Below are 16,299 nucleotides of genomic sequence, written 5' to 3' on the forward strand. Positions count from 1 at the left end.
GTTTATCACCAGTACATCAATTCCGCTGCTTCAAGCGCGAGCTCTCCGTTGTAGGGCGCATCTCGACTCGCGAACTCTCGATCAGCAGGAGCAACTGCCAAAGATAAAGCTATGAGCTGGGCATTCTCGCCTTAAGAAAAATATCACCATTAAAATACAAGTAATTACACAGACTGTTTGTTATAAAAATTGTCAGGAAAAGAAGAGCTATCTTATTAACAGTTTTTTTTCTTTTTAGAGTCATGTAGAGCCCGTTTCATTCCTGAGTGATTTGAGCAAGGGAAACGGGAGTGTGCTTGCTCTCTTGACCTATTAAAGGTGCCCATACCTTGGCGGGGCGCTGCCATTTTCAAACTTGTCATCATACCAAAGGAGGGCCCCAAGTGATCCTATAAATATATCAAAGCTAAACAGGTCACTGGCAAAACTGCGAGTTTACGAAAAGCATAGAACAAGAGGGCCCTTCCCTACGATATCTTTTAACCCCGCCTTACGTCGGTCCTCTACTTTTCGGGGGTGGGCTATCTGGCCCCTGAACTCAAATTAGTTTGAAACCCCTGGCGAGCAGGCGAGCTGGTGTAAGTTGAACATGATTGTAAACCTGAGACTGGGGCAGAAAAGAGAACACAACAGAGGGTAGAAAAAGAGGAGGCCACGCTTGAGACGTTGCCTCCTCTTTTACTACCTTCTGTTGTGTTCTCTTCCTGCCCCAGTCTCAGGTTTACTATCATGTTCAACTTACACCAGCTCGCCTGCACTCTATTTTTTCGTTAACAGCATGCTGCCTGCAAGCGGTTTGCTGAGGCCCGTGGTACAAATTAATGTTTTGCTCCCTAGCGCGAAGAGTATCCCACCTAATTTTTCTGTAATGCTGAAACTAAATTTATTCAATGCGATATAATTTTACTTGAACTCCCGCCTTAGAATAGTGAACTCACATTTAATACACATACGCTCAAAAAGTATCACAGATTTTAACCGCACGAAAATTGTGTGAATCTGGTTCAAAAATGATCTTAGTTCGTGTTTTTTTGTTATCGTGGATCTTTATGCGTTCATAATTTGGGGTGGGCTCGTTGACTGTAATTAAGTGTACCTAAAAAAATCAAAGTGAGCTGACAGATCTGGTACGATAGGCTAGCCGTTGGAAATGCAGCGCTTGTTTTCTAGTCAAGGTAAAAACGTACATTACGGCTTGCTGAATAAAGGCTACCGATCTAAACGCTTGATAGTGTACAGCTGGCGTCGCTTCTCCGCATGCTATTTTAGGAAATATAAACACACTCAATATGACGTCGGCACATCAGGGCTAGGTTACATCCAACGAGGCTTAAAGCTTTTCCTGCGTCTCAGAAAAGTTGGTGCTTTATCGAACACCAGCTAAACTGGAACTTCAAATCCCTCAAGTTTCTTTGTTGTTGTTGTCAAAAAAATACGTGCGCAACTAATCCCCGGTAACCATTTGTTTCCTGGTTGAACTATTAAGCAGAGGGCACGTTGGAAACAAGACGAGGTGCCGCAAGGCGGTTTCCATAGCACGTATCGCGAACACTGGGATGTGCGGTAACCTATTCTATAAAGAACTTATTGGTTATTGTCTCGTAAACAATGCGATAACCAATTCGATGTTTCTAGAAATGTCTCTATTCTTTATTTGCAATCGTTAGCGTAGCAGTAGCATCATTCAGACGTGTGAAATATTACGTACCACGAAAAATGCGTGGGATCGATCAGAAAGTGGAACTCCTGTCTTAAAGTAGACACGACGTTCAAAATTGCTCGGCCGTTTTACTAAAAATGTTCGAAGGAACCCACGGATTCCTGATCGCTACGGTAACTGCCTGCAGACGTTTCTTATTTTACTTTCCGTTATTCTGACATTATAATGACATCGATGGCGTCTATTTGTACGTCGGAATAACGTCGCCCGTAAGATTGTACAATAAATTGCTTATGATTGAAGCCTAGAAACTCTCAAACCCGGCGATTTCAAGGCTGGCTAGAGGTCCTTGATCATGTGCACAGCCGAGCTAGCAGGAAGCTCAGGGCAGACACGGCGCCAGAGGAGCTTGGAAAACTCCTAAGTTCATGACGTATTGCCCGATGTCAACCAATGTGAACATGGAAGCGAAGCAGGTGACAACGCCCCACTGGAGTTCCCTCGTGCAGTGTGCTGTCCCGTGCCTGGCTCCTGCATTCGTATGGGCCCGTAGCTACAGGTGTTTGCCAGGTTGTGCAAAAACGGAGTCGTACGTAGCTTGGTCCTGGCGGCTGCCCGGACAAACGCTGGGCAGCACTTGTTCCTCTGCTGAGTTTAGCTGGAAGAGGTATTAGCACCGGAAATGAACGGATAGGTAGAAGAAACGAACAGGCCGAACGCTCTTCCTTTATTATACTTGTTTGTTACTTTTTGGTGCCTCTATCGCGTTAAGGTACCTTAGTAACACCAACTATACTTCGTTTCATGGTATGTCCAAGCGCAATACGAAGGCTCGAACACGTATTCACTATCGCGATCAGTATAAGTGGGAACGCCAGAGGGCGTTGCCTTCGATACACGCTGCGCTACCTCGAGACAAATCGAACGCCATGTACTTTGGCGTCACCGCTCATACAGTCTAAAAAAAAAGCCCGTGCGTGACTTTCCCGTACAACGCTCCTAGAGCCAATCACCGCAACTTATGGGGATAGCTCAGCGAATCACGATGCCGAAACGTATGTTTAGAGCAAAAAAACGCAGTCCGAGTTTTAGGCAACACAAAACGTCACGCTTGCCTCGCTTAATGTCACAACCCAGGCTGAGTTTTTTGGTCTTAACATATGTTTCGGCCTTATCATTCGCTGAGATGCCTCCGTAGGTTGAGGCGATTGGCTCTCCGAGTGTTCTACGGAAAAGTAGAAGCACGATTTTGTTTTAGAGTGTGCCGTTCGCGATAGTACACCGTCCCATATACTAAACGCTCAAGTCACCGGACATTTATTGAGTTTTCAGGCCAAAGAACAAGTACAGAAAGATGACGAATGCAATGGCGAATGTCATGAGTGTATTCGTCATGTTTCTGTACTTGTTCTTTCGCGGCTGAACAAATCATAAAAACAGAAGGACTAGTGACTCACGCATTTACGGTAGCTGATGGCTCCCATTACGTGGTAGCATCGGCGGCGTCTCGACTTAGGCCTGGTTCACACTTAGAGCTAATCCGCTGCCGCCAAAGCGGAATCGGCCGCGGCAATGCACAGTGGACGCTACGCCCGGTGGCCGAATGTTTGCAGATTCGCCCGCCGATTCGCCAGTGTGAACCAGGCCTTAAGCTGAAGCGAAGTATAGGCACATTTGCAATGCCTATAGATACATTTTCAGACATACTTATCATGATGTTTCACGAAGCTTAATGTCACAACGCAGACCGAAAAACATTTTTTTTTCAGGAAGTGAATATGCGACCTTCAGTCCTAGTTTTATTCGTGGGACGCAACTCGGTCACGTGAGGCTTAATACAGAACCTTACTATCGCCGCATAGTCATCGCAGATTGCGCTATCTCCCTTCCAAGAAAAAAAACAAAAAACATACACCTAGGATTTTATATTTTCCTTGCATACTTAACTACGACACACGCAATTGTCTCTTTCTTTATTTCTTTTTGTGGGTGTGCGCGGTCGGATGCACATATGCACGTCTCCGCCAATGCGAAATGAGTCCGCCACATTGGATACCATCTGGTGTTATCTCATCGCACTTGAGGCGCGTTTTAGCGAGCCTCGTTTTTTATGAGTCGTTTCCGCTGTAAAGCGGTGTCTGTTTGCGAAGGCTCGTCCTTGCGTCGCGGGTGCGTCAAATGCGCGTGGCTCGCCCGAGCCGCTGTTGTTGCCTCATCGTCGCAGGCAGTGCTGATAGGGAAGAGAAGAGAGACATTCGGGGACCATATACGAACTACGAATCTTCGACATCGACGCCTGCCTATTCCATATCCAGACTTGTACTCCGTTTCACGCTTAGTACACAGCGCTCGGATTGCTACTATCGCGAGCCCGTGGCTTTAAGTATTGTTTTGTTTCCGCAAGACTTCGTGCCAATGATAGGGAGATCAAACCCCATGCTCGCTCCAGCGGCTTTGACAACGCTTTAGACAACGTATGAAACTGAGTAGAAGCATTAGATTTGAGATGACAACATATTACTGAAATTGCGTAACTAACAATTGTTACTCGTTACTCAATCAAAAAGTAATTAAGCGCGCCACTCCTTACGCCTATTTAAAGAGAATGCGCTGCCTCAGCATGGAAGTAACGTGCAATGTCCTTTTTTTTTTTCTTAGTGTGCCAATTTTAAGCAACCGGTAGCCGTTCACAATATTTGTCGACGTTAATAATTCCTCGCTTTCTAACGCGCGCGTTCATTCTGCAGGATAACCGTGGCTATACTGAAATACACTGTGCACGTCTTTTTGCGATCTAGCGTTTTCAGGTCGTGCCAACTACATCCCTGTTACACCTTGAACCGTGCTTAACTCAGATTTGACTGCTGTTACGCGGCACCGCAGTCACCGCACCATACTTTCGGGCAGCTATTTCAGATGAAGTGAAGAGCGCGCGTGAACTGCTCTGATGGCTGCTCAAGATCCTCAAGCGCGCGTTCGCTCATAGCTTTGACTGCATAGCCGCAGAATGTTGTTCGCGTGTATTGTCCGCTAACTGTGGCTAAGCGTTACTGCAGTTAAGTGTGCCCGTGTAACGAGGGTATAAGCAGACGCGAGCTGAGGTCGAACTACGTTATATACTTGCGCTGTGCACGTTCCTTGAGAAGAAACTAGGTACCATTACTCGCTACTTCATCAAAAAGAAATGCAAAAGCGCTGCGCGCTCCTTCTCTTAAAAAAAAAAAAATCTAGGTCGCCGATATGTTTCTGTACATGGTTACTATAGGTACAAGTAACGCGTTTCGCACAAGTTTGACATCAAATCACTGAAAAAGGCGTCGCGATACCGAATGCTCAAGCCGTACAGATGCTGCGAGATATTTTGCTCCTTGGGGCAGTTTAAAATCAGGTTGTTCGTTTCCTTTTTGTAGTTGTGTCATATTTTGTTTTTTTACGACACTTTTATCGTGGAGGTCGATGAAAGCATTCTATACTCGTTTTAAACTTTAAACGATAGAGAACTGCCTTTGTTTCCAGACAAGAGGTGACAGTAGAAGTCGCCCGACTGCTCTTGTAACACACGCAACTGGTAGACGCCTGTTATGGTAAAGCAAACTCAGACATGCATGCATACAATTAGCAGCCCGAGAACTCCAAATGCAGCTGCGTACGTTGGAAAAAAACACATCGCTGAGTTTATTTATATTTATTTTATAAATATACACGTAAGCACTGTTTTCGAGTACTTTCCATGCATACTTTAAGGTGAGAAGAGTGCAGAACTGTCATATGAAATATGTGGATGACGCGACTAAAATGTTAGACAATTAAACCTTAAACGCCTACACTCTTCCCGATTTACGTCATATTTTCTTCTTTGTAGACACGCACATCATAAAATGTACCGTATTTTCTCAAGAGATCGATGCGCTGGCTGCGAGGAAGCTGTGGCTATTACGCAATCAAAGCCCGTGCGCCAGAATATTACTTCATCGCAGCGTGGGAGAGCGCGGATATAGGTTGGGCCATAGCCTCCTATATACTGACAAAGCCTGACAGATCGCCACGAGAAGCGCCCGACGAAAAGGCATAGGCGGAGCGGCAGACAACGGATGAGAGAAGAGCCACGTGACTGGCGCCCCGCTGCGGCGAGGCGTCCAAAACTCACTACTCCCGAGCGAACAAGTGCGTTTCGGGTCCTCGCCGCTGCAAAGGCTGTGCGCTGACGTCCAGGTTCCCAGAGAAATGGCTCTTTGATGCTCTGTGCTACCAGATCCACGCACACCAAATCTGCGATCGGGCACTCTATGGCTCCGTCGTCGAAGTGCCAGGCTTTGTGAGTAGAGAGGAGGCTATGATTGGAAAAAGAGCGCTGCGTCACCGTTTGGTAGGGCCGAACGCGCCATCTAGTAGTTGCTGCGTCAATTACCCGATAACGGAATTACTTGGGCAAGTACATTGAGCATGTATTGGACACGAGGGTTGCGTCAGCGTTCGGCGAGGACTCGGATCCAGTTAAGCAACACTGGCGACCGCCAGTTTTGCCCGATGGACTTTTGAAAAGGTTACATTGCTAATTCGGCGCATCCAGAGCAAGGTGTCGTTGTTAAAAGCTCGAGGAGGCTGTTCATTAGCACTGGCTAGGAAATAAATTGGAGTTCAAAATGGTGGATACTTGGGCTAGTTGGTGGTTGCTATACATAATTAAACAGCGCACAAGGAGAGGGACAGAAAAGGAAGACAGAACAGGCAAGCGCTGTTGGAGTGTTGCAGCGTTGTGGGCACGGGCATGGGTTATACGCGAATACACCTGGGTTAGTGGCTGAATTTTTGTAGAGGGATTATGGGAATAAAACTAAAGTAAAAAAAAATGAACACGTTCCTTTGGCTTTTTTGTATTTACCGTAGCAAGTATACAGAGAGCGGTCGTTGACGAGTTCGCGCCGTCGTTGGCCGCTCACGCCTCGTCGGTTTTTTGACGCTCCCTGAGCCTTCTTAATCGTTCCACCAAGGACATGGTAGTGTTGATGGATGGCTGATTAGACGTACTTTCGATTATATAAATTGCTTTTATTTCCCCTGGCTTTTTTTGGGTACTATAAACCGACATATTGAAATTTAAAAAAAGATAATAATTGTAGAACCAATTTTTGATTCGTAACCAACAAGTATTTTGCAACGGCAATTTTTCATGGTCAAAATCGACAGATGAAGACGAGCATTTTGAATTGGCACTGTATTCAGCAAACTAGTACAAGAAAGTTGCGATGCATACCGTCCTGCCGCCAAAATGGTCACCAGGCGCCGCAGCCCCTCACCCGTGCATCGCGTATGCGTGGCCCTAAATAAAAACGAAGCTGGCGTCGTAGTCATACACCCATCGAGCAACAGCCCGCCCCCCCCCCCCTTTTTTTTTAAATTGTGTTATTAGTCACGAAGGTAGTGTCGGGATGAATCACTCTGCAAACGTTACATCGCCTTTTCGTCCCAGTACCATATGTCAGTTGGATTTTTAGAAATATAAGCGTAGCCACGTCATAAAGGAAAGGAAAGAAATAACGAGATTAAGCAAATAATCAATTGCAACAATCAATACAGCGCAGAAAAATGCATTAGCGTGAGGACGTTACCTCTGCGCTTTAAGCCTGTCCACCATAAATAACTGGTCCACGTGGTGTACCAAATGAGAGTATGGGAAGATAGTTTAAAAACAGTGCCTCTATTACCAAAACTAGCTACATAAAAAAGTCGCATGATGCCGAATTATTTACGTCTCCGGACTAAACATTGAGCCCGAATGCTACGCAAACGTTCGTTTGAAGCTGGCGTTCAAACAGTAAGAGCACGAGTTCCGGCCCACCGCTGACATTACATTCGTCTCTGCACTCTAGTCCAATTTGTTGCCTGGTCCCGCAATGCGTATGAGGCATAGCGAATTTATCGCAACTGCTCTCTGTCTCGGTGGAGTTGCTATTTCCTCCGCTAAATACGGTATTTTTCAGTAGTTCACCAAGTGACTTTGTCATTTGCTGCAATAGAAAAAAAAAGTTCCACATATGTGAAGTTAATTGAGTGTCCTTCCTCTTACGTTTACCGAAAGTCGTGATATTGTTTGCGACCAAAGAGAGTCAATTCCCTTTACATAACATTTCCACGTGCACAAAAAAAAAAAAAGAAAAAAAAACGGAACGAGATTGGATTTGTTTTTAAGTTAATAAAGCATTATATTTTACTTTAAAAAAAAGGACTGTCAGAGATTACGTAATTACAGCTCAAACGACAGACGACAGAGAGCGGAGTTCACGCGTCTGTTGAGCAAAAGCCTGACGATGGCGTTCCGCTAGATTCCGCAGTGATTTCAGTGCCGAGTAGCACGGCATTGAGATCAGTCGCTCTCATTTCAAATCATTGCTCTTTGTTTCTAACGAGCACGTGAAGGATACAGAAGGATATTGTACGCACAAAGGGCGGCAAATGGAAAGAGAGGTAAGCAACCCGAAACTTACGTATATCTCCATGCATGTCGCTGTCGATAGAATTATAAAAGATCGGAATATATCCGCGTTTTAGACGAATTATTAAATTTGGTTTCCTGCGCTACTGCACTCTAATTTACCATGAAGGCATTTTCCCGTCAAATATATTTAAGGGAAGAACTAAGGTTTGTGTCAAATTTTATAAACAAACGTCATAATGTCCTCATAAGTAAATATCTAGTTAAGCATTCTTAATGTCAAACGGAAAGAACATTCGTCAGCTGGTAAGCTGGGCCCGTTGGTTCTGTTCGAACATGGTTAAAAAACAAATAGGACACGAAAAGACGAGGACAGGGACAGGAACGGTACAAAGAAGGCAGACAAACTCACAAGTCAAGTTCGTCGAAAAAAGAAATAAAGAAGCAGGAACGTGTGGCAGGCTCGAGGAAAAGAGCATTGGCACCAGGGGCACAGTGAGGACATCAAACGCATTCACCAGTCTAAAAAGGACGAAGCATACACGAACGTGCCGAAGGCTAGGAAGATAAAATCACCGGGCGCATCGGGAGCGGCACCGACTTCAGCGATACTCGCTACCCTTCAAAAAAGGAATGTCCGTCTCAGTTAAGGACACAAAAGGCTGGCAACACAGCGGTCTCCGAAACCGGAGATTAGAAACGTCTGAAATATTTATCTATTGTGCTTCTCTTGGTGTCGACCTAACACAGTAGTCTGATTTAAGTAAGGTACGCACAAGCAGGGGACCCCTCTCCGCAGACCTTAGAGAGAGATCATGTTCCCTAAGCTGATCATTTAAACACCTTCCAGCGAAGCATTAAAAGAGCTTTGTTGTCGGCTATTCGGGCACTTCATTGGGAACAAAACAGAAAAGGGAGGGATCTCAAATTGTTTCTTTTATCTTTCTTTCGTGTTTTGTGGAATAATTCGGAATAAGAGTTTCTTTTTTCTTTTTTTTTATTTGTTCGCCAGTTTAGCGTGAAAACGGCTTTGGTCTGCATTCATTGTTCAAATTGTGCAAATCTTTGAAACGTTTGATCGAGTCGAAATTTTTTCTGAAGTATTTTCAAGCATATGCGTACATTTAGCTAGCGGCATTATTATGGTAACTACAGTGCGGTTCCGTTGGATATGTTTTTCTTTTTTAATTTAGACGGGTTACATATATTTAACCTTCTTGTGGGAAGAGTCACTTTGAGAGAAAAATAAACCCTTTTTAATATTTACCTTAAAATGAGCTGTGCAACATTTTGCTTTCAGTAAGTTTTGTTGACTATACGATAAGAGCGGTATACTTATTGCCATAAATGCTATTCCATTTGCAAAAAAAAAAAAAAACACCTTTTGAGAAATGTTAGCAGCCTTCAACCTCTCACTTCACAGCCAGTAAAAATGCCGTCAAGTGAACACACCCTCACGCTGTAGTTTACTGGCCCAACAGACGGCATGGACGGAGCTCCAGCCATTGTTAGATAGGCCAATCAAGGGGCCGTGGTCAGGCCAAGGCTGCTTGTTTCCTCTCCGCGGGGTTAGCCTATTACTAATATCGCTTCACGGCCCGTTTAGCACTAAAACCCCTAATTTAACGCGACTTTTTCAAATGGTGAAAGTTCTCTCTAGATTTAATTATATAGACTCTTTTTTCCCTGCCATGAGCAAATGTAAGGCTATGCATTTCATCGTAAAAAATACTAATTCTGAAATGTTTAAGATTGTCATGATATTTTATTCCCTTCTTAACCGAATGTTTTATTCAAAAAGCAGAGTTTAGAAAAACCTCATATATCACCTTTTCATACATTCCCTGCTGCTATATATCTTGCATCCACTGCGGCAGCGAAATAGGCCCCAAACGCGTTTAAGTTTCGTGATTGTTTTTTTTTTCTTTTTATTCAAAAACAAAAAATAAGTTTACTAAAATAAGCGCGCTTTGTAACATTCGATAACACCGAGCAGCATGTGCCATAAACAAAAACATACAGGCAGTTACGAACGCTCATATAAGCAGAAGACGCGCGCGCCTCCACCATTTCGACGGAAACACACAATTCATGAAAGCAGTCATGGACTGCCGCAGCCAGCTGTCCTCTCGCCCCCAATCTCAAGATCCAGGTCAAGCCAGTTATCCAAATACAACGGAAGCGGCATTCATGGCGAAGGAACCGCGTCTGTTTCCTCGAGCTAAACAAAAACAAAAGAAAGAAGTTTCCTCGTTCGTTTCTTTTTCTCAGTCCATCTACCACTAAAGATGTAAGGGAAGATGGACGTCACGCGACGTTATGGCATTACGTGAAACCACTACTTGGAACCATGACGGCACGTCACGTGACCACGCGGTGTGACGCGATGTCACGTGGCGTCGATTCAACGCGGAAACGAATATGCAATATGTTCGTCTCGACTTGCCGAATCGCCTGTCCAATGCCTTCTAAACTAGTTCACACCATCGCTTCTTAAATATTGCACTCCATGCATCTTTGAGACAAAAAAAAAAAGAAACGGTATCAGCTTTTTTTTATATCTCATCTTTCCGGCCAGTTGATGTTATTGACTAGAGAGCTGTTCGGAGGAACTTGGAATTATTCGTGGAACACAAACTGTAGCTGAAAGGATGACAACCCTGGCGACCGCGAAGGGCTTGTGTCGCGCGCCGGAAGCAGCGCGGGACAGATCGAATTCGGTATGAGCAGCGAAAGCCTTCATGGCGAGTGTTGCTTCCCGTGACAGCTCAGCTGAGCGTCCCTCGCTGCTGCCTTGACCCGGTTTCCCAAAGAAGCGCGCGCGCGCAAAAACACGCCCAAGTATCGCATCTCTCCCGTCCAAGCGCCCGTCCAGCTTCGTGAACGAGTTAATAAGATTCGTGACGACTAACTCATGACTCCGATCGATCGATGGACGTTTCTGCGTCAGAAGGAACGGCGCTGCGCTGCACTGATAAGAGCAAGTGTCGTCCCCAGGGAAACTCTCGAAGAGATTTCCTGGAATGCGTGTCTGGCGCGCAACACTACAGGTTATCTCAACGTTTTTTTTTTTTTCATTTATGTTATCGATACGTCATTGATAACCTTTGAGTGAAGTCTTTACTGGCTCTTCCACACAAACTGGCGTCATTGAATCTGTTCCTTTTAGATCAATTTTCAGGAAAAAATGAATCGACGCATACTTCGTAGCTTTATTTTTTTCAATCTAAATTTAGTTGAATTATCGCATTGTTTAGCTTGCACCGGCGTGTCGTTGATTTCGTTTAATGAAAATTTGTCGCGTATGCTTGCTTTATGCAATACATTCTACGCACGCTAGTAGATTTAACTCGGTTTTCCGGAATTAAGATTAATATTGCTGAATAAACGCGTTCAACACAGGCCGCAAGTATAAATACTAATTGTATTTCTCAAACAGATACAGGTTGCGAAACAAACTCTCGTTAATCAATGCATTCCCTTAGGTAATATAAATATTATCTAAGTTCACCGTTTCGAGGTATATTTTGTTTTTGCACCACAACAAAAACGTTCGCGATGAAACAGCATGCGGTGAATGAGAACGGTGAAAAATTTCACAAATGAACCACCTTAGCGTCAAAATAATACATAAAATATACTATGGTTCAGTTCATCATCCGAACAGTAGGGCCACAGAACAGCACCTAACATATGGTCAGAGCGGCAGAACAAAGCGTACGTTGTATTGATGGTGGTGGGAGAATACGTTTCGAAGCTGTAATGGCCATTATTCTGTCATTAAGAAGAATTACTTGACCAGTGTAGGCATTTATAAGAAATACACGTCTTTTAATTTACATGTGCTGATCTCAGCAATTACCGCAAGATGTTATAAGGCTGAGCTTATGATGACTATCTGTTTTTCTAAAGATATTGCTTGTAGGATGAACATTTATCCACTTTGGAGGGGCACTTACATAAAGTTCATTGCTAGCAAGAAGTATCAGCTCCCCCCGGCGACAAATTCAAAATTTATAGAAAGAAGTTAACTATTTCTGGTATTTTTTGCGACCTTTTTCTTCCATGCCTGTAAAAGATAATTTTTTTTAAGGCTATCAGGTTGCAACTTGAACATTCTCGGGAATAATCTCGACGATGACTGCTGCTCTTGAGAGCGAGCACTCGAGGCAGTGCTTGACCAGAATTTTGGCAAGGAATGAATAGATGCTACGCACAGCGCAGATATGAATGTATCAGTCTGGTGTCGGAAAAGTTTACACGCTCTACCCCAACATATAGCTCGAGAAGTACTCCGACTTTACACCTTCATGCAAAACAAAACTTAAAGTCTTACGGAGTGCTCAGTATTGAACATGCGCTTCTGTGCAGCGGAAAAGACAAAACAAAAAAAGTAGGTTCTTTGTGTGTGTTTGTGTTTCTTTAACGCATTGCCGAACGCTCATTTTCCGCCCAAATGACGCGCTAGCCATTCGAATAAGATGCCATAATTTGAGAACAAACTGGTATATAATTCAAAAGTTAACAGAGATTTTTCGTTACCGTTTTTAGTTACCGTTTTCGGTGATTCAGCAAAAAAAAAAAAAAAAAGATTGGGTTGTCTGTGTGTGTTTATACAGCCTAGAACTTGGTCTGCGTCAACGGGCGACGAGTCTCCCAGCTGTAGATGAGCAATTTAGCCAGTGCAGTACAAGCGCTAGCCTGGGGTCTTTCACGTGCACCACGCAGTAGCGATACACGACCGCACGCCGGTACGATGCTCGTCCAGATCGAATCGGGCCCCTAGGGGTGGGGATTGAGCCCAGGATCCCTGGGTTCTGCTGCAGCGCGAGCTTCCGGTCCCCGTGCTCCGAGCTGGTGTGCGCCAGACCACTCAGCCACCGATCCCCCCGGTTATTCAGCTCATTTCGAGAGCTTTGTCGGCTCCCATCATTCTCAATAAACATTTCAGAACATCGCTTAAAAAGTTGGTTTAAGATAACGGGTAGTTCTGACGCATTGGAATCTTGTTTGAACTGCTAGGGCTACATGTGGGCGGAAAATGAGCGTTCGGGGATGCGCATTTTATTTTAGCGCTAAAAGCAACACTTGAAACATTTTTTTTTTAGTTTGGGGGGGGGGGGGGGGGCGTGCGTATTTTACTTCTCTTGGCTTTATTGCGGCAGATAACTCCAGCTTGCCCGTGAATACTCTAACACTAAATTATATTTCGAGCTTTCGTGCTACTCGCTTATTATTACCGAATCGTCCTTTTGGCTTCTCGAGAATATCTCCGAAAGTACTTAACTCTCATAGTGAATTTATGTGACAAGTTGAGAAAAAGGAAAGATTTATGTGCCGTTCTCTCCGTCCCTGTGCTTATTCCTTCAGTTTTATTTAAATTCACCAACGCGCTTACCTCGAACTAAAACAGAAACAAATGGTCGTTCTTTTTTTTTTTTGTCTCTGTGTGTCAGGTCTTTATACTCGGTGTTTTTACGCCTTTTGGGGGACAAGGTGAGGCAAAACGCTGAAAAAGCTCGAAACGGCCGCCTTCAGTCACTGACAATTCTTGCTCCAAAGCCCATTATAATGTGGCACTGGCCACTAATGACGCCGATAAACGAACGAGGAAGCAAGCATCCTGAAGATTATAGGTGTCCTGTTATCTTCGGGATTCTTGCTTCGTGGTTCGTTCTTTACCTAAGCTTTCAGTGACTGTAACACTTATAGTCTAGGGCAACTTAGAAAGCGCTGTCAGCACATTCAACAGTTTGCCCAATCAAGCCATTGCCCGCTTGTTCCGCTTCTACCTGATAATTGCACTGCGCTGTCGTCAATTTAATGGCATGAGCGTGTGCGCTGACACGGGGCACCGACTCGGGTTCGGTGTCAAAGGTTCTTGTTCTCAATATCCCGTGAGGAAAAAATAAAAACGCCGATGTCGCGTTGACTCTAATTGTGGCACAATCCGTAGCGGATGTTCTTTTCCTCTTTTTTTTTAATTAACTCTTTTTTTAACGTGAATATCAGAAATTAATGTAGACTGAAATAAAGGCATGGGTATGAGACGCAGGTTAATTACTACACAGCGGGAATAACAAGTGACGGAAACACGTAACGTAGAGGGTTTAAGAAATCGTGACTCAAAAGTTCTATGAGAACGTGTTGGTGTCATTTTGTGTTCTCCGTTGCAATCATTTATTCTGTTTACGTTCTTTTAGCCTGTTCACCCATTACACTTCCCCTGTGCTCTGCTCCCTCTTAAATTCCAATTTTGAAGCTACCGCGTCTTTTTATTCGACAAGTGTAAATGATAGGGGTCACCTAATGCGGCGAGCCCTTTCTGAAAGCACATACAGATGTTTGTAGCGTGTATGTGCACATGCGTGACAAAATGCGCAGCTGTATGAAGAAAAATAATGCCCTACCTGTTCATGATTTTATTGCCACTTCTATCCGCAAAAACAAACACCTCTCTGCCACAATAACGTGTACATCGCCCGTTGTCCTGCCGGTCCCAAACAATGCCACCCTTCAGCCCGCACTGGCGGGGTTGATTGCTCCAGATTCGCTAATTCCCAGCAATTGTTCTCGCGATGCCGCGCAGTAAACAGCAAGGATGAAGCTTACATGAATGGGGGATGGTCGTATCTCGCAAGAAGCAATTTCCCGTGTCGCTCAACGTCCACCGCAAGCCCATAGGGTGGCTCGTGTCTCCCGTCTTGTGATTGGATAAACCGCTGCTGACACACGTTAGGAAATAAACCCACCCACGCCGTAAGCACCAATCAAAACCCGACGTTTCGGAAGAAAAAAGAATAAAATGCTGCTGTTGGGACTGACTCTCCACCCGCGTATAACTCACGCGCCATCTAATGTTCGGAAGTGAATCCGGCTGGACATTTTTTGTCGTACTTGTGCCATGTCTACATTGCGTACAGGAGGGTCACATCAAGATTCAATTATTGACTTGAGAGAGAGGAAGTGCGAGAGAGATCCACTTCTGATAGGTCAAAAGTGTTCGTTCCCCACAGCCAATCAGGCACTACCTCGCGCTAGTGTAAGCCACGTTCCACTCAATTTCGGGAATGCAAAGATTGTTCATTGACCCTTCAGCCTTACCTGTAACATAGTTAAGTTGTCCTCACATCAGATAATGTACTGACTTCTATTTTTACCAGGGCGTGCCGCGATCGTCTACTTCATAAGAGGCAGCGCGCCGCGAAGGTCAGCTTAATGAAAATTAATGTGAAACCCACTATTTTTATATGTCTGGACACACAGGATTCACCTAATTTATTCACAATCTGAACATTTTATACAAACAAAAGTATCGGTTCTGATGATGAAATCAGCTGTTTACTTATGTCAGCTATGTGGCGTTCCACATGAATTGACTTTCCATAGGGATTGGTATGTCTGCCTCGTGGAGGTGTTTGCTCACTCTGAATGACATTGCGCATAATGAGTAAAAACAAAGCAAGTGAGACGTTCGTGTTTCTGCTCCGTTTTACACCTAGTCCGTGGGCAGCCGATGCTGTGCTCTGATTTCAGCCAATCAAGTTGCGTTTAAAATGCATCGTTATGACTCTCGTCGTCTTTGTGCGTTTGCCGTCAGCGGCTAAACCAACCACTCACAGAAAATGCGCCGTAAACCTGCGCTGTTTTCTGTGCGTAATTGGTTTAGCCGGTGATAGGAAACGCACAAACACGACGGGCGCCGTGACAAAGCACTTTTTGGCGTAGCCTGATTTCTTCGTTCGAATTGTAGGGGAAATGGAGTATTGGTGACTGCATCGAAATGGACGCCGCGTAGCGGCAACGCCGAGAAGCTCTAAAGAGGAAGTCGTCTCGACTCTGTCGTCTGCTTTCGCTGGTTGCTTATAGTAGGCACCATAGAAACAAACATCGTTTCCGGTAATTATTGTTATGCTTCCGCGTTGTCATTCCTACGCACTGACTAGAAAAAAGGTTTCTACCTTCGAAAAATCCCTTTGCTTTTATACATAACACCAATGTTATGCTGCACTGGAAGGAATATATGGTGGTTCGTGTGCTGAGCATCGAAAACGACGTCTTTTTTTCCACCATTGTACATGACCAGCGCGCCCCCTATTGTTCACTGGAGTGGCGAGTACGCCGTGATATGTTGGTCTGCCTTCGAGGTACGGCGACACCGCTTTACGCTCTGAAGATGAGACATTTTGACGGTGCAGTGCGACTG

At 44.6% G+C, this 16,299-nt stretch overlaps 1 long non-coding RNA gene across 1 annotated transcript in view; it reads right to left on the bottom strand.

Annotated features, from left to right (window-relative positions):
- The window catches only part of LOC120842067, a 97,089-nt gene extending 82,301 nt beyond the window's left edge, over positions 1 to 14,788 (bottom strand). The window contains exon 1 of the long non-coding RNA XR_005715873.3: positions 14,706 to 14,788. This is a non-coding gene — a long non-coding RNA (uncharacterized LOC120842067). The remainder of the gene's footprint in view (positions 1 to 14,705) is intronic.
- Between the last annotated feature and the right edge of the window lie 1,511 nt (positions 14,789 to 16,299).

The sequence above is a fragment of the Ixodes scapularis genome, unplaced genomic scaffold (assembly GCF_016920785.2).
Source record: "Ixodes scapularis isolate PalLabHiFi unplaced genomic scaffold, ASM1692078v2 PGA_scaffold1__304_contigs__length_218370807, whole genome shotgun sequence".
Taxonomy (NCBI): Eukaryota; Metazoa; Arthropoda; class Arachnida; order Ixodida; family Ixodidae; genus Ixodes; species Ixodes scapularis.